This window comes from Coturnix japonica, chromosome 8, assembly GCF_054131305.1.
Source record: "Coturnix japonica strain WE chromosome 8, WE-NBRP24, whole genome shotgun sequence".
In the NCBI taxonomy this organism is placed as follows: domain Eukaryota; kingdom Metazoa; phylum Chordata; class Aves; order Galliformes; family Phasianidae; genus Coturnix; species Coturnix japonica.
Genome location: NC_140670.1, coordinates 16,209,749 through 16,228,583, shown reverse-complemented (window position 1 = coordinate 16,228,583; position 18,835 = coordinate 16,209,749). Strand labels below are relative to the sequence as shown.

The 18,835-nt window shown below is 42.9% G+C and overlaps 1 long non-coding RNA gene across 1 annotated transcript in view; it reads right to left on the bottom strand.

Annotated features, from left to right (window-relative positions):
* Window positions 1-18,835, bottom strand: part of LOC146759960 (uncharacterized) — an 87,827-nt gene that overhangs the window by 66,994 nt on the left and 1,998 nt on the right. The gene's annotated exons all lie outside the window — the stretch shown is intronic.

Sequence of the window (18,835 nt, the reverse complement as noted above, 5' to 3'; positions counted from 1 at the left end):
CACCCAAAGAGTAACTTTCTGTTAGCTCTCTGCAAGGAGCAGAACTAGCAGAAATACTTCTTCACTAGCAAAACTTTGCACTTCTTGTCATTTTTTTTTTTTGGAGCCAAAACCCAAAGCACCCAAAATCTCCCCATGAAGCAAGTCAGTAGGACACCCCACCATCTATAAAAATGCCATCGCCCTGCTTTACATTTATCCCATGGAGCTGATTTCAGAGGCACTTCACTTCTGAAGCACTTTTAGGCCCCAGCACAATTTACGCAAGGCACGCTCTGCTCTACAGCTAAGCAAACATTGTTTTGTTTTCTTTAGCCCTTGAGAGCTCTTGCCTCCAGCATCCCACAAGGGGAAAAGAGCAGAGCCTCTTGTGTCGGTTGAGTGCCCACATGAGAGGCTGGTAAAGCAAGTGGTCCCTCTTGGCTCATGTACAGAGGAAACACAACCCATGATGCAGGACAAGATGCAGAGCTTATCCTATATCTGAACCTGTTCACTGCTTGCTCCCCCCTCCTTCTTTGCCAGTATGTGAGCAAATCTCTGACCTGATTGGAACAAACCCCTCAGCAGATGTTCCCCTGACTTCCTCTGTGGGGCACGTTGGTGGCTCCTTGTTGGAGAGCCCTTAGATCAGGTTGAGAGCTTCCATGTGAGACTAAAGCAGGCAGGAGGGCCCTTCACTCGCAGGGAGTCCAGCCATCCTCCAGCTGCTAAGCAAATATTAGCAGAGTGGCAGAAAACCAGCCCTCTACAAACACATACTACTGTGAGATTCGTCAGCAAAACTCTATATTAGCAAAAGCAAAGTAGTGCTGAGGGTAAAAGAAGCAATATTAATAAAGAAAGGCTAAGACAACACAAGGAGAAAACAATGGTACTACCAAGAGGCAAGTCAGAGCTGAAGGGAAAAGAGTAGGCTCGAATGCAGATCCAGTAATGTTGAACATGTCTCTGTCAGAAACCTGCAACCCAGCAACTAAAGAACTGCTAATTATAGGAACAACCAGCAACAGAGAGCTAGAAACAAATCAATAAATAAAGCCATAACAAGTAGAGACCATACAGATTTCACCCAAGGTAAGGCCTGGCAAGTGTTGCATCCCTGAACTAGAACAAGAAAAGCCAGAGCAGAAGAGAACCCAAGCCAAAGAACCAGTTAGCATCAAATCCACTAACGGCATAACAATAAAGCATGTCAGGCCCAACTCCACGTGTATGCTAGTTGGTGTTCAACGAGACAGGCAGAAATGGACAGGCCACAATTCCCAAGACTCTCCTTGCTCATCACACAGAGGAAAGCAAAATGTCCATCAACTGCTGCATAGCATGTGAGTACCTAGCTATGCCAAGCTTCCTCCAAGTTTGCCTTCCCCTCAGCCCAGTAACTTCTATAGGCTTTGACCTACAACACAAGTCCACTGCTTTCATCTACGGAATATTTGATCATTCATTAAAAATATAGAAGATTTTCAACAGAAGTGACCTAGAAAGACTTAGCCACCCAGTGCTTACAGCGGAGTTTTGAGTCCTGTATTCATAACGAGGAAAAGCAGACCTCAGCAGGAAGACATCCATAGATATGAACCATGGAAGGAAGACAGACATCTCTCTCTAGGCACAGGGGTAAGCACCAAGCTGTCAGACCACACGTCCCACCCTGCTCCTCAGCTCACACAGCTCCCCATCCCATGTACTGCTACCTGGTATGTATGCATCCATATTTAATTCAGATGTCTGAAACGCACTACAAACATGTTGCATGAGAACTAAGCAAGGTCTAAACTCTTTTGTGCATTCTGCTCCTAAACTTTGTTCCATTTTCCCATTTCTGAAATGGGAATAGCAGCAAATAAAGATAATAAAGTGCTCAGGTACTGCTATAACACAACATAAATCAGTAACCAAACCACCAAGTTTGAGGAAAAGAAAATTAAAAACCCTATAAAAGCAGTCAGTGGAAAGATATTTCCCAATTCTTCAACCACACCACAGTCCTGGCAGTTTACTGCCAAGGATGTTACATCCTCCCCAACACTGCCCCCACCATACACAAACAACCACCATTTCCTACATTACTGTAGCAAAATTTCAATGATAGCACAAAATAGATGGGAAGCCAGAGGTTTTACTGAGCAAAGTATAATGGCAATGACTCACGACTCATTTTAGTACTTGATTCCAAACAAGCAGTTGCTTTCCTGAAATATATTATTTTGCCCCATGTTTGCATCTATTCCCTTTGCTATTGCCAAAAACACCTGCACTATCCAAAGAAAATTAACTCCAGTAAGCGTCATCACTAACACTTACGTGAAAGGTAGCATGCTTTTCCCTTCCTCCGTACACATTATACCTTTTCCTCCAGAATTTTCCCTATGTTCCTGTTCTTCTCCCACAGACACCCACAAAAAACCTGCACATGCTGCTCCTGACACCATGCATGTATTGTCTACACAGCAAAGCCCCAGAACAACTCTGAGGCTTCATCCCATTGCTCCCCACCATCATCTTCCCCTTCGGCACAAGCAAAGCTGGTGACATAACAGCTGGAACATGCTCTAAATCTTCACTAATTATCCCCACAGACTTCAGTGTCCACCAAAAGCATTTGGAGGATCTTCCTAATTACCAGACAGACAATGGGGTGTGGAGCTGGGTCCCTGGGATCCTCCAGACTGCCAATACTGGCCATGCATGTGTCTGGCCTTTGGGGCCAACTGCTCCACATGGAGACCTCCATCCCATCTCCACCTAGCTCCTTCCCTGCCCCCTCGCCATCACCACCCCCGGCATGTGGATTTTATGAATGAAACTTTCTGACAGTTATGAGGTTGGCAGAGGCCTATTCAGCAAGCCAGGGAATGTGTGAACATCAGGCTTCATTAGAGACTTCTCCCAGTCAGCTGATAGCTCATTAACTTAAAGTGGCCTCTTGTTTTAAAACCTCAGAGACCAGGAGGTGGGGTGTAGAGCAGGGGGGGGATGGTCCGCATTGTTCCTCTTGCCTCTCTTCCCCCTTTGCCCCCTGTGAGATTAGGCGCCCTCGGAGGGGAGAGAGAGAGGCTAAAACAACTTTAATTAGTTATTTTCAAAGATTTTCTCCCCCTTTCTTCCTTTTTTTGTGTGTGTGTGGAGCAGGGGGGGTCTCTCAGCTGGGTTTTTCTGCATGGAGGAGCTCACGTCATTATGCTTAAATCCAGCTCCTCCATCCTTTGTCTCCTGGCCAACAATAGAAGAGGGCTTGTAAAAAGCTCCTTCCAAAACTCCTGGAGACTGTCTGAAAAGGAAGACGGGGTGAGGACTCCTCTCCTTCCCCCCTCAGGCACAAAAGTGACAGTTTGCTGCCTATGCCAACAGCTTACCAGTGTTAGAAGGCAGCACTGGCATAAGTATGGGAGAGTGTTTATTCCTAAACTGCTGCTCTGTCAGATGGAACGCAGAGTCCAGACTTGCACCACAAAGTGTCTGGCAACTGTTCTCCATGTGGGTTTAAGGTCAGATTGGAGTTCTGGATGCTGAAGTCATTCTTAGGTCTTTATCCCAAGTCCTCATCCTCCTCTGTCCTTTAAAAAGACCGTGCAATAAAAGCAGAAGAAGGACAAAGTTTCTCTCATGACCCTACTTCAGAAGAACTTGAAACAAGCAAACACCATTTTGTCATCCTGAGCACACAAGCTGCATCTAGCACATCTACCTCATAAAGGTAACTGAACTGCAAACCACAGTTCCTCAAGTTAGGTGGATTTGAGCACAAGAGAGAAAAAAAGCACCATAACCTCAGCTGTGGCACAAAGAACAACAGATAAAGCTTGCTTGTTCCTTGCTAGCAAGATGCCCAGAAGAGTCACCTAGAGCAGTTGCTACAGTGTCAGCTTCCAACTTCTCTTACTGCTTTTCTTTCAGTACTGTAAGGACTTTGCAAAACACATTTAACAATACTTACTTTGCCTGTTTTTAAATCAAGAATTGCCAAGCATTTGGAATAGCAAACTGATAGCTCCCCAGTTTCAGCTCTGTGTGTCTGTGCTGGAGCACAAGAATGGTGACGAGGCAAGTCACATATTTGGAGGATACCAAGGAGTAGCTGCAGATAGTCTACTGTGTCTTCATCTATCAGTTTCAAAGCCTACAATTTGGTCTATATGTTTTTCAGGGCAAAGATTTCTACTGCAGATTTAAGTATTCAGCCTGAAATCCAGTCAGCTTTCTTACAGGAAACTAAAATCTATCACAAGTTCCCAGAAACAAAGACCACCACTCCCCTGGCGACCTCTGCAAAAACAGGGCACAGACTCACTCCCTTTCAAGTTGGTGGCATCAGGCCATTACCTTTCCAGGGAAACAGAGGGTGCAGGATTTCACTCCTGCTGTTTAAGAACCCACAAGCCAAGCAGCGTGGTTTGAAGCACTTTGTGCTGTGCTCCTGGCTGCTCTCACTAGTAAGACTAGCAGGCTCACTGCTTTGCAGCCCTCCAAAGAGAAGCCTTGTTGCATTCAGCAGAATCAGCAAAGCAGTGCTTGGTGCCAGAGCCCAGGTCAGCGGTGAACTGGTGTCCCCAATTGGAAGCAGCAGGCACCATTCGGCAGGACTGTAAAACAGAGGTTCTTGCAACACTTTTGGCAAGGGTTGTAAGAATGACTACTCGTTTCCTCTGTTGTATCCATTCTGTCCTCTTTTCCCTGTCCTAATTTTCCTCCCTTCCCCTTCAGTTTGTGGGGGACTTTCAAAGTTAAAAACCTTCAGCAGCTCTTCCTAGGAGCATCTGCATTTCATACGTAGTAAACATGATTCTTACTAAACATAGTGGAATAACGTTCTTTATGTCATCAGTTGTCTAATGAGTCTGGAATCTTTGAATTAAATAAACTCTGCAAGTATTACTTTTTATTGTGCTTTCATTAAAGCAAAGAAGTTTCTTCCCTTGCTGACTGCAAGGGTTTTTAAACAGATTCACTTATGTTTGTGGGAATTCTGAATTTTCTGCCTTCTGCATTAAAAACAGAACCATATTTTGAAACAAGTCGTGTCAGTTTTGTCTTGCTATGAACTGGTGTGTACAAACGCTGCTACGCAAGGCCACTCCCCGGATTTTATTCCATCATTACTGACTTTAGAGCAACAAAGCCTTCGTATCTTTGCAGCAGTTACCATCACAAACAGCTGTATGCATCAAAATACTGTATTTTCCCATCTTCTGGAAATCTTAAGGATGACTCCCCAGACACTTAACAGTAGAATGAAACCAATTTTACAATGAGAACATAGCAAAGATAATAGCATCATAAAGGTAGGCAGAAAAGAGTGTGCGTGGCTATGCTATGGTTTTGGGGTTCTACTCAGTAATGTAGAAGCACACTAACATCACAATGCACCAAGCTCTACACATACACAGCTAAAAGATGAGATAAAGAGGTGTTTGGATATGGCTGAGTTTTCAATCTTTGGATCTTAATCCAGAAATCCAGGCAGCCTGAACAAAATAGCGAGGGAAAAACAAAGACAAAATCAACCACGATGGGAATAGCTCATCAGTCCAGGCTGTGGCTCACAGACTAGAAATGGACACTGCAATGGGTAACCTTGAGTTAAGCAGGACAAGACAAAAGAGTGTGAGACAATTGTTACCTCCCTCACCTCAAGTTAAGATAATGCAAAGACAGCGCCTTCTCACAATCAAAATGAATATTTGTAATAGAATCAGAAACAACAGTTGTATCTCCTGACTACCACTCCACAGACTGAATTTTAAAACACTTAAAAACAAAAAAATCTTGTAATAAAAAACAAACAAACAAGACAAGGTAGGGGGGAGAAGTGTTTTAAACCACTAGGTATACTGACTTTATTTCAACCTATGGACTTGAGCTACTCTATATCTTCACAACCAGAACAAAACACCGTTGCTGCATTCACTGCATTTGGAACATTTGCAAAACTGAAGCAGAAAAGAACTTTCAAAACAGTGTGACAGCTTTTACTAGGCTAGTAGTTAGAAAAGAATGAGCAGAAGATGGGTTAGAGCATACCGAGACCAGTGGGCAGCAGAAGTTTTGTGCATACAGAGGCATTGAAATAGGAATGGTCAGAAGATGCACAGCATGGACATTTTAAACCTCTTTCCCAGCATGAAGGCTGCATCATGACACTATCCAAATTTAACCTCGATAGGCTCTATGCTGCCACAGTTGGGATGCTCCTCGTACCCAAGGCAGTTAATGCAGGCTTTGCTGAATTTATTTATTTCTTGGCACCAAACAGAAGTCCAAAGGACCTTTCACTTCTCAGTCTAATGCACAGTTACTGTCATATGGAAACATAAGTTGTTATACTACTGCAGAATCAAGAAACTAGTCAAGATGAAGACCATCCCCCTTACTGATGCACATGTAGGAAGAAACACTTTCTAACTCAAAAGTTTGTAACATGTGGAGTGAACCAGAAAAGCTCAAACATAGATGAATTGGCTTGCCAAGATCACCAGACAGGACAACGATATATCTAGGCTAGGGCTTATCTGTCTGGTGCTTCTGCATTAAGACTCTTCCTGGAACTCAGTGGATTGGTGCATACAAAATACCAGCATCTCCTAGGGCGCTGGACTTCTCTTCACTACGAGCACTTTAAGCTTTTCCCCAAGCATTTTCTTCATTTCAAATCTTCAGTCACAGGATATGAAGAAAGGAAGGTAAACTTAACAGCTGAGTAAAAATCAGTGTTTTAAGTGTCAGACTTAACTCTGACACTGTTAAGTCTAGAACAAGTAGTTGATTTCAGTTCTCTTTTACTGGAGCTCTGGAAGTGCTGCAGTAGGTACTGGTTTGGGGTTTACAGATACTCTCCTACTCATCTAACCAGAGATGAGAGAGCACCGAGTATCCCAGCTGCATTTCTTTTTCTTTTACATTAAAATGTAGCACTCTCCCTTTTTTTCCTTGCTTCTCCTTCAGGGGTTCCCAAAAGCACAGCCCAATCAGCATGGATCTTAGTACATCAGTTGATACAAGGCATTCATCTTTCCTGAAGATGAAAAAGCACACCTCATCCCAAAACTGGCTGAAGTAGGAAGATGATCTGTGCAGTGGAGCATCTCCTGCCTGGTGGGGAGGGACAGACATCCTCTGTACTCAAAACATCCTCATACACAAGGATGAACTTTTGACTTCAACTGCTGCCAGGGCTGAAGAACTTGATGCTTCTTTGTCATGTATCTACGTAAAACAATCCCCCTATACTGTTATGTCCACATGAAGGTACCAACTACGGCTCAGCCTCCTGTCACAGTCCATATAATTCCAGATTTAGTCTGACATCAAAGTTCACTCTGAACTGCCAACTTCTCATTTTCAACAGTCTTATGCTTTTTCTTTTTTAAATATATCCATGTGTGGCAACTCAGACAGCATGCCTTTCCTAGCTGTCCTTTCCTCCTCCATTGTCACTATTTCATTTATGTACACAAAGATTCCTAGATCAAATACAGATCACTCAACATCCTGACATTCTCAAGAGCCGACTACAAACTCTGATTATCACAGAAGATTTCTCCTAAAACAAGTATCAGACAAACAGAGCCTATTTTCTCTTCTCAGCGAGTCATCAGCCAGTATAATCCTGACACATGGAACTTCCACATGTTCAAACACTGAATTATGCTGCATCATTAAGAAGACAGTGAGTCATTGCTCAGAGCTTGAACTTGCTGCAGGTGTGCTGCACTCCCAGGGAAAGCTGAAGTCATATCTAGAAGAATGGTACACAACTGAAAAATACACTTACATGTGATAGAAAGTAATGGCAAAGCATTATGAAATTGAGCATACTAGTAAACTGCAGAGTGGCGATATGCACTTACTCCCCAGCAATGTTTCTGGGGAGCTCAAAAGTTTCAGAGGACAAGGCATCCCAATAGCACTGCTCTAGAAGTAGAGAACTGGTGAAAACTGTTCTATCAATGAGCAATAGTGGCTGGAGAGTGAAAGAGTTTCCTGTATCCTGTCAGCTAAAGTTAAGGCAGAGTAGAATTCAAGTAGGCACTCACAACAACTGTTTAGTTATAAAATTCTACCAAGCAAAAGGAAAATATACCAGTAACAAGTCCCCCAAAGACAGTATAAGGGGAAAAAAGGGGGAAAAGCTACAATGAAAGGGCACTGAAAGAAGACATCAGCACAGCAGCTTAGGAAAGGGTAGGAAGAGAACTCCTGAAAAAATTCCCATGATGAAGGATGGAGAAGAAAAGGCCATCTACTTGGTGCCTGTTCTGAAGAATGTTATGCTGTCCAGGAAGAAAGCAGAAGGGAAAAAAAAAGAAATAAATCAATATGAAGTTCTTTCAGGAATGCAATGAACACAGGGGGTGCCTCTGTTTGGCAGCCCCAGGACACTTGCAGCCCTGGCTCAGATTGTGTGGATATGTTTTTGACTTGTCCCGGTCAGCAGATTAATGGCATTAACGAAGTTTCCATTAGCATCGGAGATTGGGGAGGAGGGTGAAGAGACAGAGGCGTCCAAGCGGAAAGCCACATGACTGCAGAATTGATAAGGCTAAAGATGAAACGGAGCTTCATTGGCAGAAGAGAGGCCAGGAAATGCCACTACAAATTAGCCCCAGGCCTCATTTCTTTTCCCTTCATTATCCAAACCCCTTCAGGAGAAGAATGGAGGAGGTTATGACCCTCTCCCAACACACACACACAGATATTGAGTGAGTCTCTCTCAATGAACATAGACATGGGTAGATCTGTGTGTGTCTAAGGGTCCGTGTGTGTGGTATATTTGTGTCTAAGCACATTTGCATTCATATATTAAGTAAAAAACAACAACAACAACAACTGTATTTCTATCAGGAGGTATCTACAACTCTGAAAGGGTGTGTGTTCTCATATCTATGATTTCTGCAGCTAATCCATGTAAATTCCTTCATTACTAGTGGTGTGTTTTTTCTTAAAATAAACACCATTGAAAGCAAGGATGTTGCAATATACAGTAGAATCTCCAGCATCTGAACACATTGTATGTGCTTACAGTAACTTATAGATGATACAGAGTTAGTGTGAATACACAGGTTTATCTTCACAGGATTGTGCACAAGCATTTATCTGCAACTACGCGTACAGACGGCCAGATTTCATACATACCCACCAGTGTCTGTGTGACTAAACATGCACACCTGCAAATTTCGGCCTTAGAAGAGAAGCATACAAGCACAAGTGGACATGTGTGTATTTCCACACATATGTTTTCCAGTGGATTTATCTTTGTATCTGCTTCTGAAGCTCTATGTATAGGTATCCTCCAGGGGTACCTGCACTCTCCCACTTCTTTTGTTCCCCTCCTGTGTGCATATCCTTGTGTAATTCTGTGTTTCACTGACTACTTGTTTGCTTGTCTCTGTGTGCTGGGTATACTCCATCTGAGCATGATAGTCCCTTTCAAAAGTCTGTACACTCCAAATAAACTCTGGTCTACATATGTGTATCTTTCTGTGTGTGCGCCTTCAGATATACGTGCACCTGAACACGTGTCTGCAGCAGTAAAGATTTTTCTGTAAGTTGCACATAAAACTATTCTATGTAAAATTACGTTCTGCTGCCTGTGCCAGTGCAACATTTTTTAATATATATCCATTCTTGAGTGTATCAGAATGAACTGGTTGCTGTTGACTAGTTACTGCATCTGAAAGTAGATGAAAAGAGCTAAATGCAACAGTGAAGGCTGAGAAGTGTTAGTCTTATAAAGCACACAAACCCCAGTTCAGAGCCCTGGGAAGCAGCTGAAGAGAACAGAGGGTAAGATCTCTTTTTAACTAACCATTCATAACACACAAATTTAAAGACAGGAAGATGATTTTCTGCACGGATTAAAGAATAACATTTCTCCAAGCCTAACAACATCTATGTGTTGTTGGTAAGAAAGGTACGTTCTCTTCAAAGAGACTGTTAGCCATAGGATACGAGCAGGAGAGACAACTTTGCCTAGGGGTAAACAAGAAAACAACCTCCTTCTGCGTTTGGAAAACAAAAAGAGAGGAAAAAGCCACAGAGGGATGTGTAAATGGAGCTTTGTGCAACGGTGCTCTGTTATGTGAGCTCTATGTGACAATAGCCCTGAAACCCTATGCAAGCAAACTCATAAAAGAGGTCACTGTCTCTTTAATTAAAGCTCCCTGGTTTGAGGTTAAAAACAAACCCAGTGTTTTATGACCAGGTGTGCGTGTGAAAGAGATGGGAACCTGATCCCCAGCCCAGTGACACAGCGGCAGAGAGGAGATAAGAGAGGAAAGCTTTTTATTAAGGTGTCGCTTGACTGCTGCACTGGGGCAGCACTAGGCAAGGCAAGTGCTGGTGAGGAGGGATGCACGAGCCCCAGGGGACACAGCCTTCCGCCACCAGGAAAAGCAGGGTCGCCCCGGGAGCACCAGGAAGCTACAAGAAGGCAGCACCTTCTACCAACATCCAAGCAAGACTGCTACAGGGACATGCACACGGATGACATCCTGCTTGGGAACAAGAGGGGCCAGCCTTCAGCAAGGCCTGTACCTCCAGGTATGCAGAGGTATGCAGGCAACAGACACTCATGGCTCATGGAAACAGCAGGGACTGAACTGATCCTGGAAGCCAATAAAATGACAAGCTAAGAGAAGAAGCACTCCCTTCCTGAGCCTTTCAGACATTACTTAGAACATCCATGCCCACAGCACTGCTACTGACAGTAATCACACTTGGAAGCTGGGACCTTCACTTGCTGCAGAATGGACTCTTTCTATCTCACTTCTAAGGTACATATCACTGTAATTCTGAACTCCAAAGTACCTATAACCCCTGGGTCCATTAGTACAAAAGCCCCTTCTTAACAGAAGCTCCAGCTGTTGGTCCCTGTCCCTAAAATTTATTAGCAAAGAAACCATCTGTTATTTCTCTTGTACTGGCAGCAAGAGCAACAAATGACCGGCTTGGAACAGGAGGCATCACAGAACCAAGTCCCAGACAACAGGCAAAAAAAAGCACGGGCCCTGTACACCACTGTATATTGGCACTGGAAACAATGTGTTTTGAGATAAAATCTGAAGTCCACCTTCAGCACTGCCATGAGTATCCCCAAAGCCAAAGCGGCACAGCTGGGACCCCCAGCAGACAGATTTGCTACAGTAAATACCAAAAGAAAGCTGAAAGGTAACATGGAGCAGAAAACCTTCCCATCCTTCTGTCTCATTACGGCTACATTAATAACACCAACAAAACACACTCCTGAAGTACTGAATTACAGACAAGTCAAACAGCAAATTTTGTATTTTTTCTTCAGAAATGTATGCAATTTTATCTAACATTGCTCTAATTTGTATTTTTCTATAAGAAAAAAACCCACAAATTTGTTAGTAGATACAACTGGAAGATGGTAGGTCAACGCATCAATTACTGCATTCAGCCAAAACTATCAGAGGTACAAACTGGAAAAGCAACATTGGAAACAGAAGACCAAAACAGGATAAGAGAGTTGGCTCCAACTGCACAGTGACATTGTACTCACATTTATCCGCTGTGGATTTTAAGTATCTTTCCAGATGAGATTAAATACCCCATATCTCCGCACCATAGGCGGGGAAATTAGGCACAGAGAAGAAGGTTGACTGCCACAGCTAGTGATAGAATTAGGAACAGAACCAAAGTCTCGTCCTTGTTCAACAGAAAGAACATCTGATCACTGGAGCAAGCTTCCAACAGTGCTTTTTCCATTTCCTAGAAGTTTTCAAACTAGGAAAATTAAAAAATAAAATTAAATTAAAATAAGCCTTTTTTCAAAACACATTACTAGGCTTTACTTAAATAACTGGTTGAAATGCTATGCCTGTGGTAAGCAATAGACCACACTACACAAGCCAGTAGTCCTTCTGAGTTTAAAAACCATGGAAACTGCAAAATATTTCATTCCCGTGTATATCCACTAGAACCAAATTCTGCCAGCAATGGGTTCAAACCACTTACAGTGATCTATTTGCCAGCAGAAGACTGAGAAACCCCAAACTACAGTCTAGTCAGTTTCCTTGTAACACAAACAGCTCTCCCAATGCAACATAACCACAGTCCTGGCTGTGCACCCCCTTTATGCACCTGCTATTAAGTTTGGCTGCTGATTTCTGAAGTGGGACAAATCCATTGGTGGTAAAACTCTCTCACTATCAGTGAAGTTTGATTACGGCTGCAATTACCCCTTTTCAGTTTCACAACCTACCATCCTCATTGGATAATTCACATAGAATGGCCCAAACTGATGAAGCAATTGACTTAAAGTGCAGGTTTGTGTTGACTGCACATCTTCCCAAATTATTTCAGCCTCAAATAATTTTCTGGAAGCCTAAATGATTCAATCTGATGTTCTGAATATGAAACACATGCCCCTCTAAACTCAAGCATTGCTTCTGTGAAAGGTCATTAATTAAATTCTACCATCCCGCCCACTAAAAGTAAGCATTTAAAGACAAAGAAGATGAAACATTTTCAAACTACTAAAAGATTTTTCCCCTGGCTTATAACACAGTGTTCCGTGCCTTTCTTGTTTCAGGAAGAAAGTACAGCTTTGTGGCACAGTTGTGAACCAATTGTCAGACAGACCTCATGGACATCAGTGTAACTATGCTGATTGTCCCCAAAGGATTATCAAACCCTTTGAAAAGCTAGGTACACATCTTAAGGTTTCTCCTGTATTACTGAATAGTAATTCAGGCTGCAGTACAGAATAATAATACAGGTTGCAAATGGCCCAGTGGTAAAAGATGCAGCTTACCTACACTTGCTCTGTTAGGGACTACAGCTACCAGGATATTTTAATGGTTTTTTAGACTGAAAATGTAGATTCAGAACAACAAAATATTTCTTTCAGAGCAATTGCTTCTGACTTTAATTCTTAAAAGACAAAATATGTTTAAATTTGTATAAAAGATTCCAGCTTTCACATTCAAAATGATTCCTGAACTTACGAAGCAAACCCACTTCGTTTCCATTCCACAGTTTAAGTTCACTAGTATTGTTATTGTCTTTGTGCCTCAGTTCTTCACCTGCAGAACTGAAATAATAGCACTACCAAAGCTGTAAAACCGGGGCAGCTCTCTTGAGATAACTGCATATACTAGGCATGGAGGCATATGACTATTACAAAGTTGTCTTCAAAGTTACAGCTACCCAATCTTTAGAATGGAAGGACTAAAAACAAAAGTACAAATGTGCTCCTTAAATCACAGCAAATATAGTAAACCAAAAAAAAAAAAGAACTAGATCTCAAAGACTAATGATTAGAAAACGTTGTCTAACAGCCACACAGCCTTAACCTCAGTGCTGTTGTTCACTCTAGCACAGGCTTGAAACAGAGAGGATTTCCCTTTTTGGATCCTTAAGTGAAGAATACCTAAGGAAGAACATTCTTGGAATTAAATACATCCATACAAGACTGTGCAAACTAAATTCAATTCCAAATTCAGCTCTCTGACAGTAAGCAAGACATTTGCTTTGCTCCCTTATCTCTTTCCCTTATCTTGGTTTTTCCATCTGCCCCTGCCCCATTCAGTAATTTTTGAGCTTTAAGAGATCTTAAGTGTTTCTCAAATCCAACACTGTTTTCATGGGTCTTTCTAGATGCTCCCATAGAGAAATAATATAGAAAGATATACATGTAGAACATATCCAAAAAGAACTATAAACTAATGTAGTCCAGCGGAGATTCATCCAAAGAGTCAAGAACTCCAAGTACTCTCTGGAGAGAAGAGCTAGAAAGAATGACCAACTGCATTTAACGTGAGCCAGAGTTACTGCAGAGCACAGGGAGTAGCAAGCTGGTGCATGCCACAGCTCCCACCCTGCTGGTGTAAGCAACCAACCCTGCAGGAAAACAAAGTGCCAGGCAGCTGGTGTGTTCACAGGCCTCAGCCTCTTGCTCCCACATGGGGCAGACATAAACAAGGTGTATTTGGACTCGGAATAACCCTGGGTACTCCAGCATGCACACCACCATAGCAACACTAAGATGCAAGAGTGACTCAGAGCCAGCTGTGGGAGAAACTACGGAAAAGGCCAGTGTAAAAGTATATTTCTTCCACTGTTCTTTCCATGTATTTAATTTCACAAACTGTTTGAAACAAAGGGAGGCACCCACAAAGTTAAGGGAATTGTTGTCTGAGAATCCAAGAGGTTTTTGCACCAATGCATACCACTGGCTTCTGGACAGCACAGAAGAGTAGAGGTTATTACCTACAGTGCTACAACTCCTACCTAGCCAGTTCTCTCCATAATCCTGACCCTGCTTTTCTTCCTCCTCCATTCCTGCCTTTTCTTTCACCTGCTGCTTTTCACCCCCTCCACTTTTGTTCATTCCTCCCCGTCTCTTTCCCCTTCTCCTGTTTCCTCTCTCTCTTCCATTTCTATCCCAAAAGTTCTCAGTTAAAAGCATTGCCTGAAGCGAGATCACATCTCCAATGAGAGGCAACTTCATTACAGTTTAACATAAAAAGATCAGCTGATATTGATCCATAATTTGGACAAGTGCCACGTTATTGACAGGAAGACAAAATAAGTTAGAATGGCCATGTTTCAAAAATTCTGTATGTACACTCAATCACTGGAACAGAAATTGCAGCTGGGTATATAATAACACAACCGTGTTCTTTATTTCCCCTGTAGATCAATGCTAATATGAGGAGGGCCACAGAAGATGGATGTTGCCGACAGAAAACCTTGAAATTCCAGGTTAGAACTTGGGTGGCTTCACGGGTAAAAGATCGCGCGTGCAATGGTGGAGTAATTTACATACGAAAGACCAAGCTCCTTCCTTAATACCCAAGAATGCTCTACTTCAAAGTAGCCACTTCTGCATTTAAATTCAGGTTAGGGAAAACAGAAAGTGACCCAATATCCTGTGTTAAATAACTACGCAGAGGCTTTAGTTTATAAATCTAGGGGATTCCCGGGTACTCTAGGGTTACAAACCATAGAGTTACATACGTTCACTCAGATACAGGAGAAAACGAGCTCTTTATACATTACTGTATAATACTCTGCCAGAATGTATCTTTCCCGGAAAGTGGGCGCTGACAGAAGAGGCAGAAATTCCTTTCTGTTACCTTTTACTAGAAACAATTTTGCCAGGCCACTGAAGTACCGCACAACTTCCAGCCTCTGCTGCCTGTTTTACTAACGGGGCTTACAACGCCCATGGAGCAGATGTTTAAGCTGGTCAGCAGGGAGCACACACAGGAACCTCAGCGCCAAAAAGAATCCTCCACCATTTCAGCAACAATACACATATATTTGTAAAATAACTGTAATATATATTTATTCCTTGTACAGACCAATTGGAACAGAGAACAAAACAGACAAGGCATTATGTTTGCGATTTGCTGAGAGCGTTTCTTTCTGAGTATTTAACTCTGTTAAAGCCAAATTCCTCACGCAGACCTCTATTGCAGAAAGGCTGGATTCAGCCATAGTTCATACAGGAGGACCGCACAGCACTACTGACCAACAAAGCAATACTGGTATCACCCTAGCAGTCAGTACCCCAAAAAGCTCAGCTTTAAGATATGTGTCTTTGCCCTTCCTGCTTAAAAAGCTCCTCTAGCCAGTATCGCTCTTATTTTCTCTGTAAGCCAGCTCCTTGAGACCAGCATAACTCACTTAGCAATGCATTGCACACTTTTCCTGATGTAGGAATACCAAGTAATTGAAAGAGAAATAATACGCATCAATGACTAGGATTTTTACTGAGATTTATCCCTTCCTGTTTCCTCCAGACCAGCACGTATTTATCTTTGAGGCTGTGAGACTACAAGCTACAGTTAGCTCAGAACACTGACGTAGGCCTGACTAGATGAAGTGGGTATCTGTGGATACACACATGCATTTCAGTGCTTAGGCAGGAACACCACAAGCTCCAGAAGGAGAAAGGCCTGCTCTGTCTTCCCTCCCAGCCAATGACAATAATCTCTCTCTTTTCACTATCCCTACTTCATGAAGCTTCTTCAGTACTTTAAAGCAAAGTGTTCACATAATTAACATCACATAGTATAAAAGAAACGTTCAGAACAGTTATCTAGTATGTGCCATTCACAGGCAATGTTCACCATTGAACAGTTCATTAAAGCAGACTGAATTCCCAGAAAAAAAACCCACTCCATCAGAATTTCAGTTCACACTTGGGCCTCAATCTGAATCCAGACTCTCCAACTAGCCTTTATCTTGGCAACAAACATTTATTCAGGTATTCCCCACGTTTTCTGAGCAGCACAAATCCCATGCTGAGGTGTGTGACTCACACTCACCAGCTCAGTCAGATTACAGACACTTTTGACATCTTGTTCCCAGTATAACACTGAAATGTTTAGGATGCATATGAGAACAGTGAAAGAGGAGGATGATTAACTGCGCTTCTACTGATTACAGACTTGAACAGACCTACCTGCAGATGGGCTACATGAGCAGAAATGCTGTAGGAGACACAGATCTTCAAGGCACCCTTAAGCTCTCACAGAATTCCATCCAGTGAGCTACAAATGCCCTTTCTCCTTTCTCTTCCTCCTTTTTGAGCCCATCTGGCTAATAGGTCAGAAGTGAGGACACCTGTGCATGATACCATTAAAAGTGGGAGATTATTTGCTAACTGTGAAGGTTTAGTTCCCATATGAAGCACCTGCTGCTGGCCCTGGTTCACTTGGGAGCTGAACCTATTGCCGGTGGCCCCTGGTTCACCTTCTCACTACTTGTTTTGTTAGCGTCACTAGAGGGGTATGCAAGGAGCGTGGCCTGTCTGCCTCCCACACCGGGCTTTTGGGGAGCTCCTCTCCACCAGGAGGGCTCTTGTTATGGGCTTGCTAAGCTCCTACTGCGGCCTCAGAGTGGCATCTAGTGCTCAGCTGCTGCACTGCTCTTCAGCAACACCCCTCAGCTCTCACACATATTGTCCACCTGCTGCCCAAAAGCCAGTGTCAAGGATTGTTCCGTACAACAGGCAGAAGAACTGGGCTACCTGTTTTTTTACAGAAATTACTGTACTTTTCTCATCAGCTGTGGGATAAACTGGTTCCACAGGGAGTACATTTTGAAGTGGGTAAATTTATCCTTCCAGTTCACCAAACAGAGATGTTTAAAGAGCTTAACTCCTATGCAGCCCAAACAAGGAAATGGCAGTTTCCAGGTAACAACGTTCATCCTCCATCATTATAGTATTTTACTAATCATAGAATCACAAAGTTGGAAAGGACCTACAAGATCCAAAGGTCCAACTATCCTCCCATCACCATTGCTACCGCAAGCCACTAAACCATCTCTCGTAGCTCCTCATCCAGACACCTCTTGAGCACTGCCAGGGACAGTGACTCCACCACCTCCCTGGGCAGCCATTGCAGTGCCTGACCACTCTCTGAGAGAAAAAGTTCCTTCTTATGTCCAGTCTAAACCTCATCTGATACAACTTGTGGCCATTTCCTCGAGTCCTGTTTGTTGCCTGGGAGAAGAGGCCAAGCCCCTCCTCATCACAACCTCCCTTCAAGAAGTTGTAGAGTGCAATGAGGTCTCCCCTGAGCCTCCTGTTCTCCAGCTAAACAATCAGCTGTTCCTCATAAGACTTGTGCTCCAGACCCCTCACCAGTTTCGTTGCCCTTCTCTGGACACATTCCAGAGCCTCAGTGTCTTTTTGTGAGGAGACCAAAACTGAACACAATACTCGAGATGCAGCCTCACCAGAGCTAAGTACAGGGGGATGATCACCTCTCTGCTCCTGCTGGTCTCACTGTTTCTAATACAGGCCAGGATGCCATTGGACCTCTTGGCCACCTGGGCACACTGTTGGCTCACGTTCAGCCGAGCATCAACCAACACCCCCAGGTCCCTTTCCTTTTCACAGGAATAAATACAGTCATAAATAATATATACCTATAGAAACCATAATGAATTACTAAGCACTTCTTTGAGAGTTGTGCCTGTTCTCAGATGCTGCAACTTCTTCCATTGCTATTTACAATAACTCTGACTCCTAACACTAGTTTTTTGAGCTCATTTTTCCTTTTCTGGTCAGGCATTTATTACGCACATTCAGATATTTGTTCAAATGCAGTTAGTTAATACTATTAACATTTTCCAGCTCTTAAAATTACTCTAAGTTAAGGAAAGCCTTCAAGCTTGAATTCTAGCTGAATAAGCTGCTACAAAAAATAGAACACAAAAATGACTTCCACATACAAATGCAACAGAAGAACAAATCTTGTCAATATTTTATCTATAACACGTGACAAGCCAGTAAGCTTTCAATAAATGAAATGTGAACCAATTTAGCCTGGCAAAGTGTCCAGTATCCACTTTATCACAGGACTGAGAAGCATTCTAGAGGCAGAAAGCTTGTCGTGGCAGGAGGGCCTGCATTCACAGATAAAAGGCAAGGAATCACAACAGACTTGATGCTGCAAAGGTCAGTTGCTTCAGAACAATGTAACATCCATTGTTAACTGCCTGTTGTTCAGGATAGCAGTACTACTAAGAGATCCCTGCATTACACTTGTGAAATAACAAACAAATAATACCTGTTTTGTGAAGTCATAACCAATGACAAGAATCTGCCAGTTACTGAGCTCTGAATAGCTACAACTACAAGAAGCTCAGAAAAGCTGCCCAACTTAGAACATCTGCACACAGGCCACTGTGCCCAGATATTCAGCAGTCTAAAAGCTTCTCCAAGCTGTGAGATCATCTGATATTTTTACTTGGGCGGTTTTTGTTTGACTTTTTGCTATAATCAACAACAACTTCAGAATTACTTCTTTTCCCCTGGCTTAAGTACATCACCATCCAATAGAACAGC